This window comes from Phascolarctos cinereus, unplaced genomic scaffold, assembly GCF_003287225.1.
Source record: "Phascolarctos cinereus isolate Bilbo 61053 unplaced genomic scaffold, phaCin_HiC Scaffold_4;HRSCAF=312, whole genome shotgun sequence".
Classification (NCBI taxonomy): Eukaryota; Metazoa; Chordata; class Mammalia; order Diprotodontia; family Phascolarctidae; genus Phascolarctos; species Phascolarctos cinereus.
The window spans coordinates 628,219,121-628,243,767 of record NW_027555847.1 but is presented as its reverse complement, the minus strand read 5'-3'; the positions used below and the strand labels follow the sequence as shown (position 1 = coordinate 628,243,767).

Genomic DNA, 24,647 nt, shown 5'->3' with positions numbered 1-24,647 from the left:
CTGGGTCACACAGGGTCTGAGGCTGGCTTTGAAATCAGGTCTTCCTGACTGCAGGCCAAGGCCTCTATCCACCTCTCCACGTTGCTACTTAAAAGAAGCAGAGTCAAGAGCCAAGCAAACATCTTTCAACTCCAAACTCATACCAATCATCACTTTAAATTATAATTTAATTGGTATCAGGAACTCTCTGTGAAGAAACCAAAGTAGAGTGGCACGTGTTTGAAGAGCTGCCTAGGCCACTGAGAAGTTAAATGACTTGTCTCGTCCCCCAGCCAAAAGTGTCAGAGGTGGGCCTTGAATTCAAGTCTTGGGAACTCCAAGACCAGCATGATAGGCACTATACCACAACAGGCTTCTCCTCTCTGCCCACTATAACATACTGATTGCTGAAGCAACTTATGCTAATGAGCACATATTCCACAGGACTCCATCATTAACTGAATTACATAATTAAGGAAGTGGTGTGATTATCCCTATTTTACAGATGGTAAGGCTGAGGCTTGGAGACATAAAGTTGCATATGTTACAAACAATGGAGCTGGGACCACAGTCCAGGTAACTGAATGCAGGTTCTATGATCCATCTTGTTGTTTGGGGGTGTCCGACTCTTTGTGACCCCATTTGGGATTTCTTGGCAAAGATACTGGGGTGGTTTGCCATTTCCCTCTCCAGCTCATTTTACAGAAGAGGAAACTAAGGCAAACCAGGTTGCTTGCTCAGGGCCACATAGCTACTAAGTGTTTGATGCTGAATCTGAACTCAGATCTTCCTGACCATTTATGGTTGAGTACTTATCAGATGACTATATAAATCATTTAGTGTTACTCATATCTGATTCTTCATGACCCCCATGGACCACAGCACACCAATACTGTACATGGGTTTTCTTGGCAAAGAAACTGGAGTAGTTTGCCATTTCCTTCTCCAATGGATTAAGTCAAACAGAGGTTAAGTGATTTGCCTAAGATCCCACAGCGAGAAAGTGTCTGGGGCCAGATTTTTAACTCGGGTCTTCTTGACTCCAGGCCTTGACTCCAGGCCCAGTACTCTATTCACTGAGCCACCACTGCGATTTATAAGTTGGAAACCTTAGTGTACACACACACACACACACACACACACACACACACACACACACACACACACACACTGCTCTAGGCTAAGTGCTGGTGACACAAAGAAAGGTAAAAAACATACTACATACCTGCCTTAACAGAGCTTAGATTTAGTGAAAAAGACAACATTCAATAACTTTATATGTACAAGATATATACAGGGTAGACAAAAAACACTTTCAGAGGGAAAAAGATGAGCAGCTGCGGGGACTGGAAAGGCCTCTTGTGAAGGGAGCTAAGATGGGGAGACAGAGCATTCTTGGCGTGGGAGACAGCCAGGCAGTGCAAAAGCCCAGCTCCACACCTCCTCTGCATATTAATGCAATGAGTGAGCGAATCACTATCATCTAGTTATTGAGAAGTTTACATCCCAAAGAGTCACAAGGCTGATCATACACCCTTCTAGCTTAAAGATTCAATCACTGGGAACACAGCCTAAAGGACAGGGAGTGGAGGGGGGAGCCTCGAAGTGTAAGGAACCTAAATGCTTTGTAATTTTTTTTTTAATCTGCCAATTTCTATGTTCCATAATTGACACTGAACCAATGGTGACACAGTAATGAGACAGAAGACGACTGGAGCCACAAAAAATGACACATAGGAATGCTCACATAAGCTCCCTAACGGCAGGACTATTTCTCATCTCCAGTGCATAGAATATAGTGGCTTGAACAGTTTTTGATAAATATATAATTACCAGATAATTTTCAAATGAATGAAAATAAAAATAAATGAGAAGCTATCTGAAGTGATGAAGAGCAAAGAAAACAAGCTAAAATGACTTTTAAAGCCCCAACCAACCTTTCCAGCTCTGCACCTTACTCCATTTTACAAAGGGGGAATCTGAGGTAGATATGGTTACATGACTTGCCCACTGTCACACAACTAATAAGAACGTGAGAACATATCTGAAATCACCCCCTCCTGATTCCAGGGCACTCTACCACGCTGCTGTCAAATGTACATTGTTGGGGCAGCTAGGTGGTACAGTGGATAGAGCATCGGCCCTGGATTCAGGAGGACATGAGTTCAAATCTGGCCTCAGACACATAACACTAGCTGTGTGACCCTGGGCAAGTCACTTAACCCTGCTGCCTCGTCAAAAAAAAAAAAGAACATTGTCTCCCCCCAAAAGAATGTAATCTTCTTGCAAATAGGAATGTTCCACTTTTATGTTTGTATCTCCCTGATATCTAGTTAATTGTGCCTGCCACACAGCCATCACTTAATAAAATTTTGTTGAATGATTGAATAGAAGCTGCTAGCTCTTCAGTGTCCTAGAATTGGACAGTCAGGAAGATCTGAGTTCAAATACTACTTATGTGACCCCTAGGCAAGTTCCGGAACTGCTTTCAGCCTCAGTTTCCACATCTGTAAAATGAGGGTTATAATAACACCCACATCCCATGATTGCTTCAAGGCTCAAACAAGACATTATTTGCAAAAGTTCTTTGCAAACTTTAAAAAGCTCAAAAATGCTAGCTATTATGATATACATACTATTTGTGATGGGGTTGGGATCTGGGCCCCAGAAAGGAAAACCCTGGACTTTCCCACAAGGCCAAATCTCTGACATTCGCCTGAGGCTATAATCCCATCAATTGGCCTTTCATTGTGGCTGTATCCAATCTCCCAATTCCTTTACCTTTAACCTATCCTGGCCTTCCTTTGCTTTACCTCTCTATGTGTGGCCCCTGGCCATTTCCCACCTTTAATCCTAGCTAGGCTCCCTTCTCCCTTGGCTTCGAGATCCAGGTCCCAGGAGTTCTATTCACCTCAGTTTACTGGCCACTCCTGGGTCCCTCCTACAGTCTTTCTGTATATAAGGTCCACCTTGTCTCCATTAAGATGCTCAGATTTCTAAAATCTAGCCACTGCTTACTCATGTTCAGACTCCTTAATATGATGGATGATGGATATTCTAATAAACCTTGTCTTTGGCTAAAATAGGCTTGGGTCAAATTCTTTCTGAAAGGACCCTCATGTTGTGATTTTGGGGTCCCAGGATCCCTGAACCTCTAAACAGCATCATTCACACATTTAAAAAATAGCAACAGTAATAACAAAATGGTGGAGGGAAGGAGGAAAAAAAAAGAAAGGAGCATGTGAGTAAAACAGTTATCTTGGGCACCAAGGAGTTTCCATGAATGTTGTTTTAATAAAGACCTCATGTTTTCCTACAACCTACCTAACCCATAGATAATACTATTTTCCTATGCAAAAGCTCCAATTAGATTTCTACTAATCTTGTTATCTCAGAGAGATAGCAAGGGGAAAATCACTATTTCGGGGAAGCAACAGTGGAGAATTTTTTTTAAAGGAAATTTTAACAGGAGATAGTTTCACTTAATTGTAAATCTGGAGAAATCAAGCTTCTTCCAGTAAAAGAAATTTACTCTTGAATTTCTCCAGGTTGAAGGTTAAAGGTTGGGAGAGGGGGGCACTCAGTGGTACAGTGGTTAGAACACAGGCCCTGGAGTCAGGAGGACCTGAGTTGAAATCCAGCCTCAGACATGTAACACTCACTAGCTGTGTGACTCTGGGCAAGTCATTTAACCTCAACTGCCTCACCCCCCAAAAAAAGGAAAAGTTAATTAGGGAAAGGAAGCTTTTATTTGTTAAGAACCTACTAAGTGCCAGGCACTGTGCTAAAGCACTGAGGCATACAAAAGTTAAGTATTTGCCCAAGAACACCTAGCTGATAAGCATTTGAGACCAAATCTGAACTCAGGTCTTTCTGATTTTCAGGATGTAGGGGCCAGCTCTATCCCCTGTACCACCTAGCTGCCTTGACTCCAAATCAAATGCTTTTCCCACTATTCTGCTCTGATTTTCAAATGAAATGATTTTTACTAAAGTACAAAACATACTCTGTCAAAACAAATCAAAAGCCAAGAGGACAGACCAGCATGCCAGAAGTGGGAAACTCTGATCTGAAATCAGAAACCATAGGTTCTAGTCCCAGCCCAGCTACTGACTAGCTGTAAATCATGACCTTGGGCAAGTTTTTTAAACTTCCAGAGCCTCAATTAGCTTATCTGTAAAAGGGTTACAATATTTGTATTACTTAAACCTCTCAGTGTAAACTTGCCAAGCTCTGTATAAATAAATCTTATTACAAAAGGCAACATATATCCCTAAGTAAAGGATAAATTCCATGCATTGTGAGAATCAAAGGGAACCTTGGCTCTAAAATGCTTCCTATATAAATGTATTATTAATAATACCATAATCTGAAGAGAAAATTCATACCTGAAAGGGTAGAGGGAATTTGCATGTGAGGTGGGATCCCATGTTGCAACATGGAATAATAGAACGGCTAGAGAGATGGTTCTGGAGCCAGAAAGTCTTGGGGGTTCAAGACCAGACTACTATACATACTGTCCGTGTGACCCTGGGCAAGTCATTTAACAACTTCTAAGTGTTCCAGGTAATTCTCTAAAACCATAATTTGGAGAGAAAGTTCATACCTGAAAGGATAGAGAGAATTTTCATCTGAGTGGGATCCCGAAACCATTGAAATCACCAATCCAGTTCCAATCCCTATCTATTAAGATTATGATGTTGGCCATTAAACCCTCCTGGCCCCTTAATTAACTGGCAGGGTTGTGGTGGATCATAAAGAGACAGCATAACTGACCTTTCTTGTTGCATGGGTCAACAGCACTGGAGCTATAAATTTAGAGGGCTGTCATCAATCAATCAATAAACATTTACTGAACACTTATTAGGTGCTAGGCACTGTGCTAAAAGCTGGGGTTACAAAAAAAGGCAAAAGTCCTTGCCCTCAAGAAGCTTAAGATCTAATGGGAAGACCATTTTTCTACCCTTTACATTTCAGTTTAACAAGCATTTGTTTTCTCTCTCCTACACTCATCCCCAAATTAGAAGAAAAAGAAAAACAAAAGGCATGTAACCAATGTGCAATCCAAAAAAGCAAATTCCTACCCAGTCCATGTCTTAAAACATATGCCTCATTCTACATCTTGAATCCATGGCCTCTTTGTCAAGAGGTGGGCAGCACAGACTATCATCGGCCTCTGGAATCATGTCAGGTCACTGAATGCATTGATCAGTGTTCTCAAAGTTTTCAGTTATCTTTATGGTGCTGTTGTTACTGTATACATTGTTTTCCTGGGTCTGCTCACTTCCCTCTACATCATTTCACACAGATCTTCCCAAGTCTTCTCTTTCATCATTTCTTATGGCACAATATTATTCAATGCCACTCACATAACCATTATTTTTCAGTCCTTCCAATTGATAGGCATGCTCTTAGTTTCCAGTTCTTTCCTACCATGAGTCATTTTCCTCTCTCTTCCTCTTTGTCTCTCTCTCTCTCGCTCTCTCTCTCTCTCTCTCTCTCATAGGTGTATTAGAGGTAGCGCCAGGTTAAAGAGTATACAGCGAGGTGGTGCAATGGATAGAGCTGGTCCTGGAGTCAGGAAGACCTGAACTCAAATCTGGCCTAGATACTTTCTAGCTATGTGACCCTGGCCAAGTTACTTCACTCTTGTTTGCCTCTGTTTCTCCATCTGTGAAGGGATAATAATAACAGCACTTACCTCCCAGAGCTGTTGTGAAGACCAAATGAAATAATAATTGTATTTAGCACAGTTCCTGTCATACAGTAAGCACTATGTAAGTGTTAGCTATCGTTATGCTGGGATCAGAATTTGCTGAAATCCTAATAACCAAATAACCAAAGTCAGAAGAAAACCTCAGAGCGTTTCTCTGCTTCTCTCTTCTCTCCCAGAGTCCCTCACAAAAGTCCCTACTAAGAGCATGCCTTTCTGGTCATCCAGACCTACATGTCCTATCCCAGTCTCACAGTGGACTCATATCTATATACTCAGCCCTAATATTCCCCCCCACCAATCTTCAATCACACAGCACCCCCCAGTTAAAAGAGCACTTTTGGAAATGAAAAAGAAGTGACTGCTACTAAGTACAGGTGTGAATTCAGGGGTCACCTAATGTCTCTGGACCTCAATTAACTATCGTTTAAGGAGGTGGAAGGGGAGGGGAGAAATTGATGACCTCTCAGGCATATAGCTCTAAATCTGGGATACTTTCCTCCAATTCTCTCCAGTTGAATGGATTCCAAATCACAATTTCCAAAACTGAACATACCACCCTCTTCCCAGCCCTTCTCTAAGCTTACCCCACCTGCAAATTCACTATCTCTGCCTCCATCCTCTCAGTCACTCAAGAGTCCAAATCTTAAGAGTCATTCCAATATGTTATCACCACTTCACCATTCTCCAACTTTATCTAGAGGGTAAATCTTGTCCTTCCCTCCACAATCTATCTCCCCTGACTGGCCTCCCAACCTTCAGTTCCCTACCTTCTCCAAATCATCCTCCACAATGGAAGGATATTTGTTCAGTTGTGTTCAACTCTTCATGACCCCATTTTTTTGTTGAGATCTTACAGATGTGTCTGACTCTTTGTGACCCCATTTGGGGTTTTCTTGGCAAATATACTGAAGCACTGTTTGCCATTTCCTTCCCCAGCTCATTTTACAGATGAGGAGATGAGGCAAACAGGTTAAGTGACTTACCCAGGGTCTGTCAATTCAACTTCTCTTGAATATGCCCTCTTCTCTCCTCAGACACTGACACAGCTCTAGAGCAGGCCCTCATCACCTCATGCCTTTCCCAGTCTTCTCACACCTTACACCTTCGATCCAGTGACACTCACTTCCTGTCTATTCTGCAAACCAGACACTCCATCTCTCAGCTCTGGGCATTCCCTCAGGCCGTCCTCTGCACCTGGAATGGTCTCCCTCACCTTCTCTGACTCTCCCCTTCTTTAAGTCCCAGGAAATCCCACCTACAGGAAGCCTTCCCTAGCCCCCCTTAACTCCAGTTCTTTCCCTCTGTTAATTATTTCCTGTTTTTCTGTGGAGGCAGCTAGGTGGCTCAGTGGACGGAGTGCTTAGGCCAGGAGTCAAGAAGACCTGAGTTCAAATCCAGTCTCAGAAACTAATTTATTAGCTGTGTGACCCTGGGCAAGTCACTCAACCTCTGTTCGCCTCAATCCACTAGCAAAGGTAATAGCAAACCACTTCAGTATCTTTGCCAAGAAAACCCCATGGACAGTATTGACATGCTATGGTCCACAAGGTCACCAAGACACAACTGAATGAGTAAACAACAATTTGTCCTGTGTACAGGTCGTTTGTGTATGATGTGTATATGTGTGTGTGTATATATATGTATGTCTCCTCCATTAGATTATAAGCTCTGGGAGGGCAAGGATCATCTTTTTCTAATTTCCTTAATGAATATCAATGCAAAATTTTTAAATGAAATACTAACAAGAAGGTTATACCAATTTATCACAAAGGTCATATACTATGACCAGGTAGGATTTATGCCAGGAATTCAGGGTTAGTTCAATACTAGGAAAACTATCAGGATAACTGACCAAATCAATAACAGTAACAACAAAAATCGTGATTATATCAATAAATGCAAAAAAAGCCTTCGACAAAATACAACACCCATTCCTGTTAAAAACTATAGAAAAGCAAAGGAGCCAATAGAGCCTTTCTTAAAATGACAAGCAGTAAGTATCTATAATAGGAACAAACTTGAAGCCTTCCCAGTAAGATCCAGAGTGAAATAAGGATGTCCATTATCATCATTATTATTCAATAGACATGCTAGGTATAGCAATAAGATAAGAAAATGAAGGAATAAAAATGGGCAATGAGGAAACAAAACTATCACTCTTTGCAGATGATATGATGCTATACTTACAGAACCCTAGAAAATCAACTAAAAAGCTAGTTGAAACAATGAACAACTTCAGTAAAGTAGCAGGTTATAAAATAAACCCACAAAAATCATTGGCATTTCTATATATTAGCAACAAAACCTAGCGAGACATGATAGAAAGAAATTCCATTTAAAATAACTGCAGACAATATAAAATGCTTGGCCGTCTACCTGCCAAGACAAACCTAGGGATTACGTGAACACAATTACAAAACATTTTTCACACAAAAAGAGAGAGATTTAAACAACTGGAGAAATATCAATTGCTCATGGGTAGGCTGAGCCAACATAATAAAACTTACAATCCTACCTAATTTACTTATTCAGTACCACACCAAGCAAACTACCAAAGAATTACCTCATAAGTGTCAGAAAAAAATAGTAACAAAACTCACCTGGAAAAACAATCAAGAATATCAAGAGGAAAAAAATGAAAAAAAACGCTAAAGAAGATGACTTAGCAGTTCCAGATTTCAAACTAAATATAGTGATACAAAGTGATAATCATCAAAACAATCTGGTACTGGCTAAGAAATAGATCAGTGGAATAGATTAGGTATACAATACACAGTCGAATAGTAATCTAGTGTTTGATAAACCCAAAGATCTAAGCATTTGGGGTAAAAACTCAACATCTGACAAAAACTGCTAGGAAAACTGGAAAACAGTTTGGCAGAAACTAGGCCTGATTGAACATCATACATCATACACCAAGATAAAGTCAAAATGGATAACTAATTTAGACATAAAAGGTGATATTATAAGTAAACTAGAGGAACGTAGAAAAATGTAGCTGTCAGATAAAGGAAGAGTTGATGACCAAACAAGAGATAGTGATTACAGGAAGTAAAATAAATAATTTTAATTATATGAAATTAAAAGGCTTTTGCACAAACAAAACTAATGCAGCCAAAATTAGAAGGAAAATATGAAATGGGCAAAGTAGGATCTGCAACAAGTTTCTCTGATAAAGGCCTCATTTCTCAACTATATGGGGAAGTGAGACAAATTCACAAAAATAAGAACCATTCCCTCGCTGATAAATGGCCAAAAGGATATGAATAGGCAGTTTTTAGAAGAAGTCAAAGTTACCAATAGTCACATCAAAAAATGTTCTAAATCACTAATGATTAGAGATATGCAAATACCACCTCTGAAATACCACCTAATACCTTTCAGATTGGCTTATGAGACAGAAAAGGAAAATGACAAATGCTGGAGGGAATATGGAAAAACTGGGAAACTAAGGCACTGTTTGGTGGAGTTGTGAACTAGTCCAACCATTGTGGAGAACAATTTGGAACTATGCCCAAAGGACTACGAAACTGTGTATACCCTTTGACTCAGCAATATTACTAATAGGTCTGTATCCTAAAGTGATCAAAGAAAAGGGAAAAGGACCTATTTGTACAAAAATATTTATAGCAGCTCTTTTTTGTGGTGGCAAAGAGTCGGAAATCGTGGGGATACCCATCAATTGGGGAATGGTATATGATTGTGATGGAATACTATCGTGCTACATAAGAAATGATGAGCAGGATGGTTTCAGAGAAACCTGGGAACACTTGTATGAACTCATTCAAAGTGAGGTGAGCAGAACCAGATTATGTATAGTTAGAACAGTTTTCTAAGGATGATCAACTGTGAAAGATTTAGCTACCTTGATCAAGACAATGATCCAAAACAACTCCCAAAGACCTAATATGAAAAATGCTACCTAACTCCAGAGAGAGAACTGATAATGCTGATTGAAGAACTTTTTTTTTAAACTTTATTTTTATTGTTTTATTTTGTTTGTGTTTTCTCTTACAGCATGGCTAATATGGAAGTATGTTTGGCATGACCTTACATGTACTTACATGTATAATTGAAATCAAAGTGTTTGCTTTCTCAATTGGGGGGGGGGGGACCACAAGAGGGAGAAAGATAATTTGGACTTAAAATTTTTTTAAAATGATTGCTAAAATTTTTACATGACACTGGTAAATAAATAACTAAAAAAGTCATTTCCTCATCTATAAAATAGAAATAAAAGCATTTTCCTTGCAGAGTTACGAGGATGATCACAGAAGACAGCATATATAAAGTATTTTGCAAACTTTAGAGACCTATATAAATGTTGGCTATCACTAAGTAGTAATAGTAGTATCACTAATTTTTAAGCATTCCAGCTCACAGTTTAACTCTGAATCTAACATGCCTTCTCACAAGAATGGATCACATCCCTATGAGTCTCTAGATAGAGCAACTTGGTCAAAGCAAAATTTGCTATAAAAATGTAACATATTATTATACTACTATTCTTATTATCATCATTTCTAAAATGAGAGGGTTGGACTATAATCTCCCAGGTCCCTTCCAGCTATAACTATCTATAAATTACTTAAAAGTAAAAAACTGAATCTCACTGCAATAAGCTATGATGTCTAAAATTATGTGTTATCCAAAAATTATGTGTTTTACTGGAATTAAATATAAGGCTAGGTGGAGGAATTAGCTTGGTCTTGAAAATCTTTTTGTCTAACAGCAGCACTGAGATTTCTGTAGAAAGGGATCTGCCACAAGGATTTCAACTTCCAGGTTAGGGAATCTCAGAGCTGCTAAGTTAGAAGCATCTGGGCCTGGAAAATCAGAACTGAGTTCAAGTGTAACCTCAGACACTCACTAAATGTGTCACTCTGGGTAAGTCATTTAACCTGTTTCTCTGTTTCCTCACCTACCTGAGCGTCATTGTAAGTATCAAATGAAATATTTGTAAGAAGCGATCAATACAGTAGTGCTTTCTAAATGCTTATTCCCTCTTTCCCGTCCATTACCAAATGAACCAGAAATCTCTATCTACATCATCCCCCAGCAAGTGGTTACCCAGTGGCTGCCTGAACACTGTCACTGAGAGGGAACTCATTCCTCTTGATTGGAAGGTAGCATTCTATTTTTGTACAGCTTTAATTACTATGAATATTTCCCTTACACCAAATCAATATATGCTTCTTTCAACAGAGTATGAAGTGGTCTCTTCTCAGTAGATACACGAAGGACTACAAGGGAGGAAGGAGGCTTTGCGCTGCCAGATTTGGATTTAACTTAGCTGTTATTTCTTTGTTACAATGGAGGTCAACAGGAAAGGTGTTGAGGAGGTGTGGATCTGGAATAATTAGGATGTAAAAAAAATTAATAAAACTCTTTGTTTTTTAGTAAAACTCTTTTAAAAATATTTATTGGATTCTTTCTAAAAGTTTCCTTTTAATTACCTCTCCCTGATCCTAATACTGACCTCTGAGACCAAGAAGAACAAGTCAAGTCTCTTTTGCACAGGACGATCCCTTCAAATATTTGAAGGCAGCACTTTCTGACCTAGAACATGTCATTTAAGCTTTCTGAGCCTCAGTTTCCACAAAGTGTTAAGTCTGACTATTAAGGTCCCATGACTCGAAATCCCATGATTGCTATCCTTACCAGGTACCAAGGTGACTACATCTGGAGTTATACCCAAAAAGATGTGACCTAACACGCGAAGTAACAAGACACAGGATTGAAACTCAGGCCTAAAGCTTGTGGCTTGCATCTAATACCCAATCCACTTTATTTTCACTCCTCTCCCTAATCTCACTATCCTTTGCATAGGATGCCTCCTGGGCTTGGGATGCTATGCCCCTCCTATTAGCCTCTTTGCTTCCCCGGCTTCCTTCAAAAGCCAGCTCACACACACACACACACATCCCACCTTCTGCAGAAGTCTAGTGCCCTCCATTAGACTACTCCTGAACCAACAGGGCGGTCAGTTGTCTCCACTTTGTGTATTGTAACTGCAGTGCTTTGCAGAGTGCCTAGCACATAGTAAGCACTTAAAAAATATATGGACTGACTAATTCAGGCTCTGCCAATGACTGGTGGCACACCTTGAGCAGAAGTCCCCTCATCCATCTCTATGAATTATCTCCTTCTAGGTCTAAGCTGCTATAATTCTCACTTCCTTCTGTAAGGCCAGAAATGATCCAGAAAACAAAGCTACAGAAGGTGGGGGTGGGCTGGATATCATATACTGAAGTGGCCAAGCCCACTAGATTTGAGGTCAGGAGGCCTAGAGGAGATACCCAGTACAGATTGACAAATATTATAATTAACACAACAAATGGAAAGCACTTTGCAAACTTTTAAAGTGCTATGGAAATATCAGCTATTACTATAATTATATTATGACTTCTTCAAACATATAAGCTAGGGCTTTTCTAAACCCAAAATTTCTTAAGTGTATGGAACTTGCAGGACAGAACCTCCCTCCCCGAGCAGGGCCAGTAACTTACAGTCCAAGAGAGTTAGCTGCTTCAATACTGAAAGGGTATGGGGTGGGCCTTGGCTTGCCAGTGATCACAAAGCCAAGTGTTTCTGTTGAGACAAATTGAGAATCCAGCTCTTCCCAACTTTTCCAGCTAGCCCTTCTACCTGTCTGCCACAATACCTCTCACAAACCAGAGTTATGGAAAGCAAAATATTCAAATAGGGTATACCTACCAGGAAGACTCCTTGTCAGATATAAATACCCCTGATTCAGTTTGGCACCCTCTTCAGATGGTGGAATAACCCCAAATACAATTTGCCTTCCACCACATTGTTGGATGTCCTTTACTCACAAATACCTTTTGAGACAACATACAAGCCAAGCCAGTGACATACCAGTCTAATACAAATATATTTCTTATGCTTTAATGAAAGGAAGTTTAAAATAATCCCCCATTTGCCCTCCTGCAAACAGAAGTTGACTTAACAAGGTCCTGAAAGAAACCCCCAGGGTATGTATGTAAAGAGTATAAAAGGAACCCTGACAACCTTTAGTGTGTTTTTAGGAGAATCACCGGAAAGGCAAACGGCCCATCAAGCCAAACAAAGAAGGCTGAATCTAAGGAACTCCGGCCATTTACCCTGGAGAAACACAGCCCGTAGAGATGACAAGGTGGCAATTTCCAAATAAGAGGATTGTTAAGGAGAAGAGATTACTTTACTTCTATTTGGTCCCAAGGTCATAAGGAGGAACAAGATTATTTCAGTTCAAAATAAGGTCTTCTAATTACCAGTATCAAAAGATCCAATGGGTTGAATTGGGGCAAAGAGGTGAGTTTCCAGCACTCAAGGGTTTTAAGCAAGGAGTCTGTGGAAGGAATTCTTGATCAAATATGAGTTGAAACCAGATGGACTCTAAGATTCAATCCATCTCTGAGATCAGAACCACAGATTTAGAGCTGGAAGAGGACCTTAGAGGCTGTCTAGTACAATGCCCTCATTTGAGGTTAAGGGACCTGAGGAAGGTCACATAGGAATCCATCAATAGGCAGGACTGGGATTTGACTCCTCTGATTTCAAATACAGTTTCTTTTCCATTGATTGGAACCATCCCTCTATGTCCTGGCCATTCCCGAACCCCCAAGGGCAGAGACTGTCCTGCTTGCTAGTACGTATATCCTTAATCCTTAACACAGTGCTTGGTACGCGGTAAGCATTTGAAAAGTGATTTTTCATTCACTGAAACACAGTACGATTCTATGACTGGAGGTTCCACTTGGAAGGATCCCAAGATGAGACCACATTATGACAAAGTCTTTTCAGTGCCTAGATCATCAAATTCCCTGAGGCAGAGTCCAAAAACAGACCTTTTTTTGTATCTACATATATATAATATATATATATGCATGTGTTGGCATTATATCACCTTGAACCTTGCTTATGTACAAAGTTTTTCTCCCTTCCAAAATGTTAGCCTAAAGAAAACCTAGTGTTTTAACATTATCAATACAATTATAAATCAGAAGGAAGCACAGTCAAGCAGGCCAGTTTTGAAAGCAAGCGATTCCGAGCCCCTCCCCCCAAGCCCCGAGGTGCTCCCCCCCCCACCAGGAATCATTCATTATATGAGTTAGATTTAAAATCTCATTTAGAATCCTCTTTTTGTGTTCTACTAGGTATGGGGGGGCACTTAAATCCAGGATAAAAAGAGAAAAAAAAACAGACAGGAGCTTAATAAAAGATCAGAATTCAGACGGATGAAGGAAAAACTTCCAAATTACTAGAGCTGACCAAAGTAGAAATGGGATCCCCTTCACTGGATGTCTTTCAGCCATCTGTCACAGATGTCATAGAGGGGATAACTGCCTCAAAAGCCTCTTCCAGTTTTGGGTCCCTTCTCTTGCCCTCAGTATCTACAATTAAACTCCAGAAAAAATGTCATCTCCCAACAACCTGGGGAAGTAAGGTGCTAATTGTTTTAGCAGTAGTAGTGCTTACACTCCGCAAAAGAGTAAACTACAAGAGCAGGTCATGAAGAATTAGGTTCTTAAAGAAGCATGCCCAAGGCAATTCAGTGGACCAGCCACAGAAATCAGCCAAGGACTTCAGGTGTCAATGGGATAGTAACCGCTAAGTATGTACTCACAGGGTCTGCCCCTAAGAAGGGCTAGGGGCCCAGACTGGTAACAGAGAAAGAAACGAGAGAATAGATGGAAAAAGTGGCACCCAATAACATGTAAAGTTATTTTCACATTATTCCACTCTGGCCATACTGGCCTATTTGTTATTCTTGAAATGTGACATCACATTTTCCCATGCCTTTTCATGGGCTGTCTCCCTATGCCTGGAACATATGCACTTCTGCCTCTTAAAACTCTTAGCTCTCTTCAAAGTTCAATTCAGGCACCACCTTCAACTGGAAGTTCCTTAGTTGTTAACTTATCTATGCCCCGGTTTTATGCCCCTGAGGTGAGAAACTATCCTTCATTTAGTCTGGGTATCCCCAGTGCCTCAGCAGATATTTAAACAAATGCTTGTTGAATCAAAATAAATTTGTCCCATCAGAGTTTACATCAAAGATTATAGAATCATAGCTCTATAGCTGAAAGTGACCTCAGAAACCATCCAGTCCAACCTTATCGGTTGTGCCAATGAAGACACTGAGGCATAAGGAGCCAGCTTCACCCTCAGGCAGCCAGCTGGTAGAGTGGACAGAGCACTGAGTTTGGAGTCAAGAAGCCAAGTTTAAATCCAGTCTCAGACCCTCCATAGGCAGTCAACCTCAGTTTGCCTCAGTTTTCTCAAATGCAAAATGGGGAAAATAATAGCACCTACCTCCCCACCCAGAGGATCAAAAGAGATAAAGTATGTGTACTGTGGTTAGTACTGTGCCTGATACATAGGAGGTACTTAATAAATGCTCTTTTATTTCCAAGGGTCACATGAATATTAAGTGATGGAAGTGGCATTTGAACCCAAGTCCTCTGACTTCCAGAGTCAACACTCTTTTCACTGCACCTTCCTATGTGTTTCCAAGAGAAAGTCCACTTCAAGAAAAGCACATATTCCCTTTCCTCAACCCTGGACATAGAGTGGGTATGACTGCTATGGGTTACTTCTTTATATCACTTTCTAATTAAATTTCCTTAGGCTCACATCTGGTCAAGTCACTCCTATTCATGGCTTGGGGGGGGGGGTTGAATTAAATTAAGCAATGAGTTCAAGCCCATCCATAAATAATCCATTACTAACATATCAACCTAGTCCTGTCAAATACACAGTAACTGGAATTGGAAGATTATTTAGTCCAACTCCCTCAGTCAAAACTGAGTCAGGTGCTGAGATGAGGTCAATCAATGAACATTTATTAAGTATTTAACTATGAACCAGATACTATGCTCAGTACTGGGGGCACAAAGAAAGAAGAAAGACAGATACTACTGTGAAAGGGCTCTCAGTCTGATGGGAGAGACAACATGCAAACCACCATGTACAAACAAGCTTTATACAGGACAAATTGGAGATAATCAGCAGAGGAAAGGCACTAAAATTAAGGGGCATCAGGAAAAGCTTCCTGTGGAAGGTGAGAGAGATGTTAAAAGAAGCCTGGGAGGTCAGAAGGTGGAGATGAAGGGAGAGCCTGGAGGGCCAGCCAGTGAAAATGCCCAGTCAGGAGATGGAGGGTCATGTGTCAGGAAGAGCAAGAAATCCACTGTTACTGGGGAGGGTTACAAGGTGTAAGAAGATTGGAAAAGTGGGATGGAAGGGCAGGTTATAGACGGATGTGAATGCCAAACAGAGGGTTTTATATTGATCCCAGAGGTGAGAGAGACACACTGAAATTTACTGACCATAGGGGCGACTAGTCAGTCATAGAGGGTCACTTTGGCAGCTGTGTGGATGGACTGGAGTGGGGACAGACTTGTAGCAGACAGACCAATCAGCAGGCTATTACAATAGCCCAAGAATGAGGCAATTAGGGCCTTCACCAGAGTGGTGAAGTGTCGCAAGAGAAGGGGGCAGGGGGATGTTACAAAGGTAAAGGTTACAAACCTTGCCAAGAGATTAATGGGGGAGGGAGGGAGGGAGGGAGGGATAGAGGGAGAGAAAAAAAAGAGTCAAGGATGACACCTAGGTTTTGAGCCTGCAGGACTGGGAAGGATGGGTAGTGGTGCTCTTAACAGTAATAGGGAAGTTTGGAAAGAGGGGGATTTTAGAGGTGGGGATGGGGAAATAAGGAGTTCGGTTTTGAACACGTTGAACTTAAGATGTCCAGCAGGCAACAGAAGATTCAAGACTGGAGGTCAGCAGAGAGGTTAGAGATGAATAAGTAGACATGGGAATCATCAGCATAGAAATAATTGATTCTAAGTGCTGATGAGCTCACCAAGTGAAATTGAATAGAGGGAGAAAAGGGCTTAGGATAGAGTTCTGTGGGATACCCACAGTTAGTGGGTGTGATGTGGATAAAGATCCAGCAAAAGAGACTTGAGAAGGATTGGGTGAAATAGGTAGGAAGGGTGAGATTAGCCTCCGGACAACCTAGAGAGTAGAGAGCATCCAGGAGAGTTCCACTGACACTTAATTGAATTCCTTCCGGAAAAGAAACGGAGGCCTACAGTATAACAAAGAGGCAGCAGCACTGTGATCTTGTTTCTCGGAAGACAAGACAGCCCAGGGAAAACTGAGGGTCATCACCTGCCGATGCTAGGGCCTAAAGCCCTGAGAAACTCAACGCAGGTGACTCTATTTTAAAACCAAACAAAAACAGTTTCAAAGACTGCTTTGGGGAAGTCAGTGTTTCTAACAGGGAAGGGGAGACAGCAGTAGGAAGGACAAGATAGCCCGAATAGCCTTAACGACTCTTATGATCATTCATTCCTCACCCATAAAATAGTGAGGGTGGTTTAAGAAATGAGGCCCATAACCAGCTTTATTCAGTTATCCCATTTGCTAATAATGTAAATGTCAAAACCAAGGTGTAGAAAGGTTAATAAGTTATCAGAGCAAGAAAAGACCTTGGTCAAAGGTGTTTAACACCACCATCACCCACCTCTACCCCTCTTCCCCCCACCCCCCAAAAAAAAGCTTCGGTTCTGCACAAGAGAAATCAAGAACACTGAAATTTGGAAAAGAAACAAAATGAATAGCGCCCAAACTGACAAACAGCAAGAATTTTGTGAATGCCCTTAGTGTTAAACAAAGACAAGGAAATGGAGCTAATAATAAAAATTTGCATACCGCTTTTAAATTGGCCAAGCATTTAATAAACTATTAAAGCCCTACATGTGCACTGTAAGGCAGCTGTTCAAGGTATCATTATTCTCATTTTACACATAAGAAAGACATAGGCTTAAATGACTTGCTCAGGGTCACATAGCTAAGAAGTATTAGAGGTAGAATTTGAACTCAGGTCTTCCAGATTCTACAATCAATTTAAGCAGCTATATCAAACTCTGTCTGAAAACACTGCTTATATTTACATAGAACTCTACAGTTTACCAAAAGCTTTTCTTACAATAATGAAGAAGCTGAATCTTATGAAGGTTATTATTTCATCCAAGGTCACAGGGATTAAGGTGTTAAGAGACCCGCACACTCAAGGTCACCTGGCTTCAAGATCAAGGTTGTTTCGTTTCCTCCCTGCAATGCTGCCTCTTTCCAAACTGGATTTCCCTAATACAGTGAGAGATAATTTCTCACTGTTTCATTCTGAAAATGAACTCACTCTCTCTCTCTCTCTGTCTCTCTCTCTCTCTCTGTCTCTCTGTCTCTCCTGCTCAATCAATGGGGCTCCTCCTTTCACCCCAGATAATTGGCCAGGGCCCAAGACTTTCCAGGCTCCTGAAGAACAAAACCATATTCGACAAGCACAGAATGCTTTTCTTTCCCCAAGCCCATTGGCTCTGCAAAAGCTATAGGGAAACAGTTCCTGTGTCCGACAGCCTCCCACGCAAAGGCTTCTTATTCCCATTGTTCACCAGCCTCCCACAAAAAAGAAGGGAAATGCCTAAAACCAGGCCATGAGGCTTCTTAAGGCAAGATGTATGTTTTCTCTTTGCGCCAGAGCATAAGGCTGGGTGAGGGGGGGAGGAGATGATGCTGAAAAATCTCTTTTTGGTGCTGAAGGAACACACTTTTTTTTCTCCCCTTCACTTAATTGGCCCAGCAAGAGCCAGGAAGGGTCTCCTTTCCCTGTTAAGCCTATTTGGCAGAAGCACAAACCACAGAAGTGCCAAAAAAAAGACCCCTTTCGGACACAGCAGATGGAAGACTGTTTTCTGGGATGGCCTGGAAAGAAAACTCTGCAATTTCCTAGACAGAGTTAAAAGCTGGTCTGTGGTCCCAAGGAAAGGTCAACAGAACTGATAAATCTGGCCATGAAACAGAAAGCCAAAGGTCTCCAGCCCCTCCATACAAGTGTGTGTGTAACGGCTAAAAATACCTGCACAGAGAAAACCAGGCAACAAGCCCATTAAGCCCAGAAACACATTCTTCAACTACACATCTTTCTAATGCACAAACTGAAGCTTGCCCATCAATCCAAACTTAAAGAATCAGAAAAAAAAAATAGAACAAACCAAGGACATCATGACTTCCAAAAAATAGGTGGGAGGGAAGAGGATAGGTACAATTACCAGTTTGTTTTTTTCACTGTTATTATTTTCCATATGAGCATAAATTTCCAAATATCTTCCTCCCTCTTCTCCAACCCAGAAGGCCATTTCTTGTAACAAAGACTTTTTGAAGAGAGGAAAAACACAGTTCAACTAAGCTAACCAACACTTCTACTAGGTCTGACAGTAGCATATGCCATATTCCATACCCACAACCTCCCCCATTTCATCAAATAAAAGGAAAGAACATTTTCTCATCTCTTCTGGGGTCCCCTTGATGACTGGTTTATTAGTCCATTGTTAAATCAATCTTACTATGCTAATTTCCTGCAGGTACAAAGTCCTCAAAATTCAGGAAATCATTTGCCACTGAGAGCAATCTCTAACATAGAAAACCTCTGAAAAAGAGGTCTGCTTGGGCCAATGTAAAACTAATTGGTTTTCAATGGCATTAATCACAGAGGGCACCAGGAAGCACTACTCTGGATGAGAATTTGAAGAATCATAATCAATAATTCTCTGTTTAGCCCTGGGAATGTACAGTGTTAGGAGAAGTGGGGAGAGAAAAGGAGAGAAGGCTTTGGGGAGTCTGAACAGAGAAGAGAGAGAAAACAAAAAGGCAAAAGTCAGAAAGAGGGAAGAAGTCAGGAGGAAAAAAAGTGGGGTGTTTTTTGTTGTTGCGTTTTTCCGGCTGTTTTGTTTTGTTTTGTTTTCTGGTTTGGCTTTCCTGAAGTCCAGATGGCGGCAGTGAAAAGTCAGCTGGCCAAGTCAAAGAAGCAGACACAACATCACTGGACCAAGTCTCAGCCCAGAGCACCAGGATAATTAAACTCTTCTTGCAAGCAAATATGCCTAATAACATAGTCCTCTCCATTTCATGAGTCTCCATCACAAAAGAAACACAACAATGGATGGCCTCTGTCCTAGTCAATTTCTTACATGGAAGAAATAAAATAATAGTCTCACCTCCAATAAGTTATTATCGGTGGCTCAAACACTCTGCATCCAAATAAAGCTAATTAGAGGATAGTCTGCCATTCAAAGCCAGGGATTCATCCAGGTCTCTATGCTAAAATTATTCGTCTTCCTCAAAGTTTCTCCATCCATCCATTGCTATTCACCCCCATGACAGATGCAGTCTTCTTTCCATTTCTAATTTCTGAAGGATTATCTATGACCACAAAGCACTGACAAGTGAACAAGTCCAAACTTGTCAACCCCAATATGCTAATCAGGCCTCCGACAACCCACATTATCAGTGAGCTGCATTGCTGAGGAGTCCAAACTGGAAGCTAGCTTTCATGCGCATTTCTTCACGGATTTTCCCCAACTTCTGGCTAAGAGTTCAATAATTCAGCTCCACAGTTAGGGAATATGGGAGTAACTATGGGAAACCTCTTCCTGGGTGGGGGGGTCCTAAGCCCCCAACAGCACTATAAATTAGATCACCCCACACTGGCTTTGCTCTGTGCATCAATCCTTTAAGGGGGAGGAGGAGGGGGAGGGGAAAAGAAGAGAAGAGGTCTCTGGCCTGAAGTCACTTGGTACAACTGAACAAGACAGTGATATTCCAGAACTGCTGGAAGGTTAATTTATGATATTAGCACACGTGCAGTCCCTGACTGCTCTTCCTGTAAGTCTACACCCTGACCACAAATGCTTGCATAAATAAAATATTTGCCGAGGGAAATCCAATCTAATTGAATCAAAAAACGAACCCTCCCCCCCAAAAAAAACCCCATAATTGGCTCAGTTCAACCTCCTGTCCACACCATTAAAGCAAAAATATTAAGTTTCAAATACCCAAAGTAAAAAGGTGGGAGTCTGTTAGATATCAGTTTAGCCCTCCCTTTATCCCCCCACACACCCACCTTACTATTCAGAAAACAGTTTAAACAAGGCCAGGTTGGTGGGGGGGCGAAACCTCGGAAGGATTAGAGGCAAAGAGGGATAAACAGCCAAAGCTGCCAGAGCATGTGCCCGAAAAACCTAAAACCAGGATCCAAGGGTCAGAGACCCCAGGCGGCACTGATTTCGTTTTTGGTGGGGTTTTTTTGTTTGTTTTTAAGTCTATTTTCAGAGATTGGCTAGGAGACCCCTGACCAAGTGCAAAAACCCCAGCATTATATCTGGGCATTAGCCACTCGGTGACACGTTCTCGGAGACATCCAAACTCGATGGCAGCCTTAAAGTCTCATCACTGGAAAAGTGCATGACAAAAAACACACATACACACAATAAATAGTTAGCCCGTTGGTTTCGTCCAAGTACTCACTGCGCATCACTACCCGAAATGCAATGGCCTGGAGAGTATCAAGAAGTCTAAGAAAAATGCCAACTTACTGGAGGGTGAATCCGACCCTGTATCCAAAGGTCATCGACCTGCTAAAATCCCTTCCCGAGCGGAGGTCCAAAAGAGACGCAGTGAAGGGTCTGGAGGGGCACGGTCACCCATTTCCAGTTTGCGATGCAGCTCGCCCAAGCCCGTTTTCCCCCCATGTGCTCGGGCCGCCGCACGCGCTCGCCTCAATGGAACGTTGTGCTGGCGAGCGGCCCTCTGACGTCACGAGTGCTCGCGAAGCCTCTGTACGCCGCGGCCGCGGCGGCGGATCCTGCTCCCCGCTGCCCTGCCGCGCGCGCCCGACGAGGCCAGTCTGCTTGCATCCCGGGGCGCCCGGCGCTGGGAGGGGGGCCCTGCGAAGGCAGCAGGCGTGCCACCTCCACTCCCCCGCTCAGTGGCCGGTGTCCCAGGATCCGCGGGACGAGCAGGGAGAAGAGGGGAGAGAAGTGATGGATGGGCCGCTGCGGCGCTAGGGCCCACATGGTGTGGGGGAGGGGACGCGCGTCCTCACTGGGTGTGCGCTCGCTGCGCCGTCGGCCCGGGACGAGACTAGCGGGAAGGGCATTGCTGGCCCTTTAAGGGACCTTAGGAATACAGATACACGTGCGCGGATTTTTTTTTTATGGGGGGAGGGCAGCGGGAAGAGGGTGCTGCGAGATCGGTGCATTTCCTGAACAGGTCTAGATTCCTTGGGCCTGAAGGTTTTAGGATCCCTACCAAAAAAAGAGACCTAGCCTGGTGGAAAGAGCAGTGGGTTAGAAATCAAGAAAGTAGGCTGGTGTTGGCTTTGCTATTCTACCTGCAGTATACAAATAGAACCTCCCAGCTTCTTGTGAAGAGCAAGTAAGATAGTGAGTGTAGAAGGCATAAATTTCGAACAACTTATGCAAATGTCAGCTCTCAATAAGGCATTTCCCCTGCCTTTGCCTCAGTTTCCTCATCTAAAATGAGAGGATTGGACTGGAAAGCATCGGGGGATCGTAGGATTTGAAGTTGGAAGGGCGAAAGGAAGCCTGGTGAAGTAAGAATAACAATGAACTTGGACCTGAGTTTGAAATGGCAGTTTTGACCTTGGGCATATTACTTCACCTTTGGAACTTAGCTTCCTCATGTGTAACGTCAAAAAGGCTAGTGAACCTCTAAGAACCTTTCCATGCCTAAATCTATGAACATATGAATCTTACATATTAATAATTCATATTTATTTAGTATATATAAGTTTACCAAAGAGCTTTCCTCTCCATAATCTCCATGAGATGAGTAATGCAAGTATTAATTACCCCCATTTTATGGATTTAGAAACTGATGTTACCTGCCCCTGGTTATACAGCACTGGGACCCCTAAGATCAGAGCCCTTTCCATTTTACTACAGGAAAATTAAAATGCTACTGCAGCTTATTGCTCTAGAAAGGGCTTATGTTTGGTATCGAAGTACCTGGAATTGAATGCATTTACTTCCTTAGCTAAATCCCCTTATGTTCTCAGGGCCTCAGTTTCCTTCTTTGTAAAAAAGCTGAAGCAGCAGAACTAAATTACCTGAGAGGTCCCTTTCCAGCTCTAAGTGTGTATGATCCAGAGTATCCAAGATCAAGCTAGTCCAGCACTTTAATTTTTAAAATGCCATACCCGAGGCCGAGATGGGTGAAGTGATTTGTTCATGGTGACAAGGAACAAATATCAAAGCCAGGGCTCAAAGTTAGCTCTTCTGATTCCAAAGCTAGTGTTCTTTCCACTCCACCTCGTAGGGACAGCACCCTGGAAGTAGAAAGCAAGAAGCTTGCTTTCCTCCCCGTTAGCACAGTTTGGGGCCAGGGGCAGCCTTCAAAAGTTATAGGTCACTTGCTCAGTCAGAGAAATAGTCAAGAATGTGATCTTCATTTATCAATGGGTGTATGTATGATGGCTGAACTGTGATTCATTGAAAAGTTCTTTTTTATATCTTTTGAAAGAGATAAAGAGACAAATAATACTAACAGAGCCATCCCTAGTGGAGCCAGGGTAAAACACCGTCACACCACACCACATTCTCTATCATTTTCACCAAAGTGGAATCTGAAAAAAAAATCTGATTACAGTGAACATAATGGAAGCCATGAAAGGAAAAAAGAGAAAAGTAGATAAGTAACAACTAACCTGAGGAGAAAAGGGTGCTATATTTACAGGGTCCCTGTACCTTTGGGAAAATTCTGAATAATATCTTGTAACGTATTTCATTTAGTGGCATTAATCTGTCTCCCAAACATTAATTCAGTCACTCACTCAATAATTATATAAGTGTGGTATAGGACAGCCACTATGCTAAACAGCTAACTATACAAAGAAAGGCAAAAGACTGCCTTCAAGGAGCTTAGAGTCTAATGGAGGAGCCAACTGCAAACAACTATACTTACAAGATATTTACAGGATAAATTAGAAATAATCAACAGAGAGAAAGCACCAGAATTAAGAGGGATTTGGAAAATCTTTCTGTAGAAAATGGGATTTTAGCTGGGACTTGAAAGAAGCCAGGAAAGACAGAAGGCAGAGAAGAGGAGACAGAGCATTACATCTATGGTGGACAGCCAGTGAAATGCCCAGAGTCAAATGGAGTGTCTTGTGTGAGGAACAGTAAGTTAAGGTCACTGAATCACACACTATGTGGAGAAGTGTAAAATGTAAGAATACTAGAAAAGTGGGGTGGAAGAATAGGGTATGAAGGATTTTAAATGTGAAGCAGAAGATTTTATCTTCAATCCTGATAGGGAAACACAGGTTTATTGAGATGGGGTGTTGGGAAGAGGTGACATGGTCAGACCTGTGCTTTAGGAAGATCACTTTGAAAGCTGTGAGGTTTACTAACTGTGTGACTCTGGGAAAGTCACTTAACCCCAATTGCCTCACCAAAAAAAATAAATAAATACATAAGAAAGCTATGAGGAGGATGGATTGGAATGGAGAAAGACTTGCTTCAAGCAGACCAACCAGCAGGCTCTTGCAAAAGTCTTAGTATGAAGTGATGAGGGCTTTCCCTCCCAATGGTGGTAGTGTCAGAAGAGAGAAGCAGGTCTATGGGAGAGGCCTTGGCAACAGATTAAATATGAGGAGGGAATGAAAGGGTGGAAAGTCAAGAATGATACACACTTTTCAGGTTTTAAATCTGAGTGACTTGGAGTATGTACCCGTGACAGGAAATTAGGGAAGTTGAAGAAGTTCGGAAGGGGGGAGGGTTTGGGGCTAATGATAATGAGTTTTCACAACTTTCTTATTAAATGATTGTCCCAATGTATTTCAGGGGGGAAAAGGGTATGGAGGAGTTTTAACCTAGTTATGAACTGTGTCTGTCACCTGAGGACTAGCCTAACAGTACAGAGAAGTGCAAAACCAGAAAATTGACAACTAAATAATTTTTCCCAGTCATAACAACACTCATTACAATCTTCTCCAGCCAAAATAATTCACTAAAACAGGGAGAGAACAAGCATTTACTAAGTGCTTGCTATGAACCAGTAACTGTACTAATTGCTGGGGATG

At 41.7% G+C, this 24,647-nt stretch overlaps 1 long non-coding RNA gene across 16 annotated transcripts in view; it reads right to left on the bottom strand.

The window, feature by feature from the left end:
• The window catches only part of LOC110216080 (uncharacterized), a 177,855-nt gene extending 155,995 nt beyond the window's left edge, over window positions 1-21,860 (bottom strand). For 11 of the 16 annotated variants that reach the window (XR_013486322.1, XR_013486328.1, XR_013486323.1 and 8 more), the window contains exon 1: window positions 21,139-21,860. This is a non-coding gene — a long non-coding RNA (uncharacterized LOC110216080). The remainder of the gene's footprint in view (window positions 1-21,138) is intronic. The other 5 variants (XR_013486335.1, XR_013486337.1, XR_013486333.1 and 2 more) reach the window with 5 other exon arrangements.
• Between the last annotated feature and the right edge of the window lie 2,787 nt (window positions 21,861-24,647).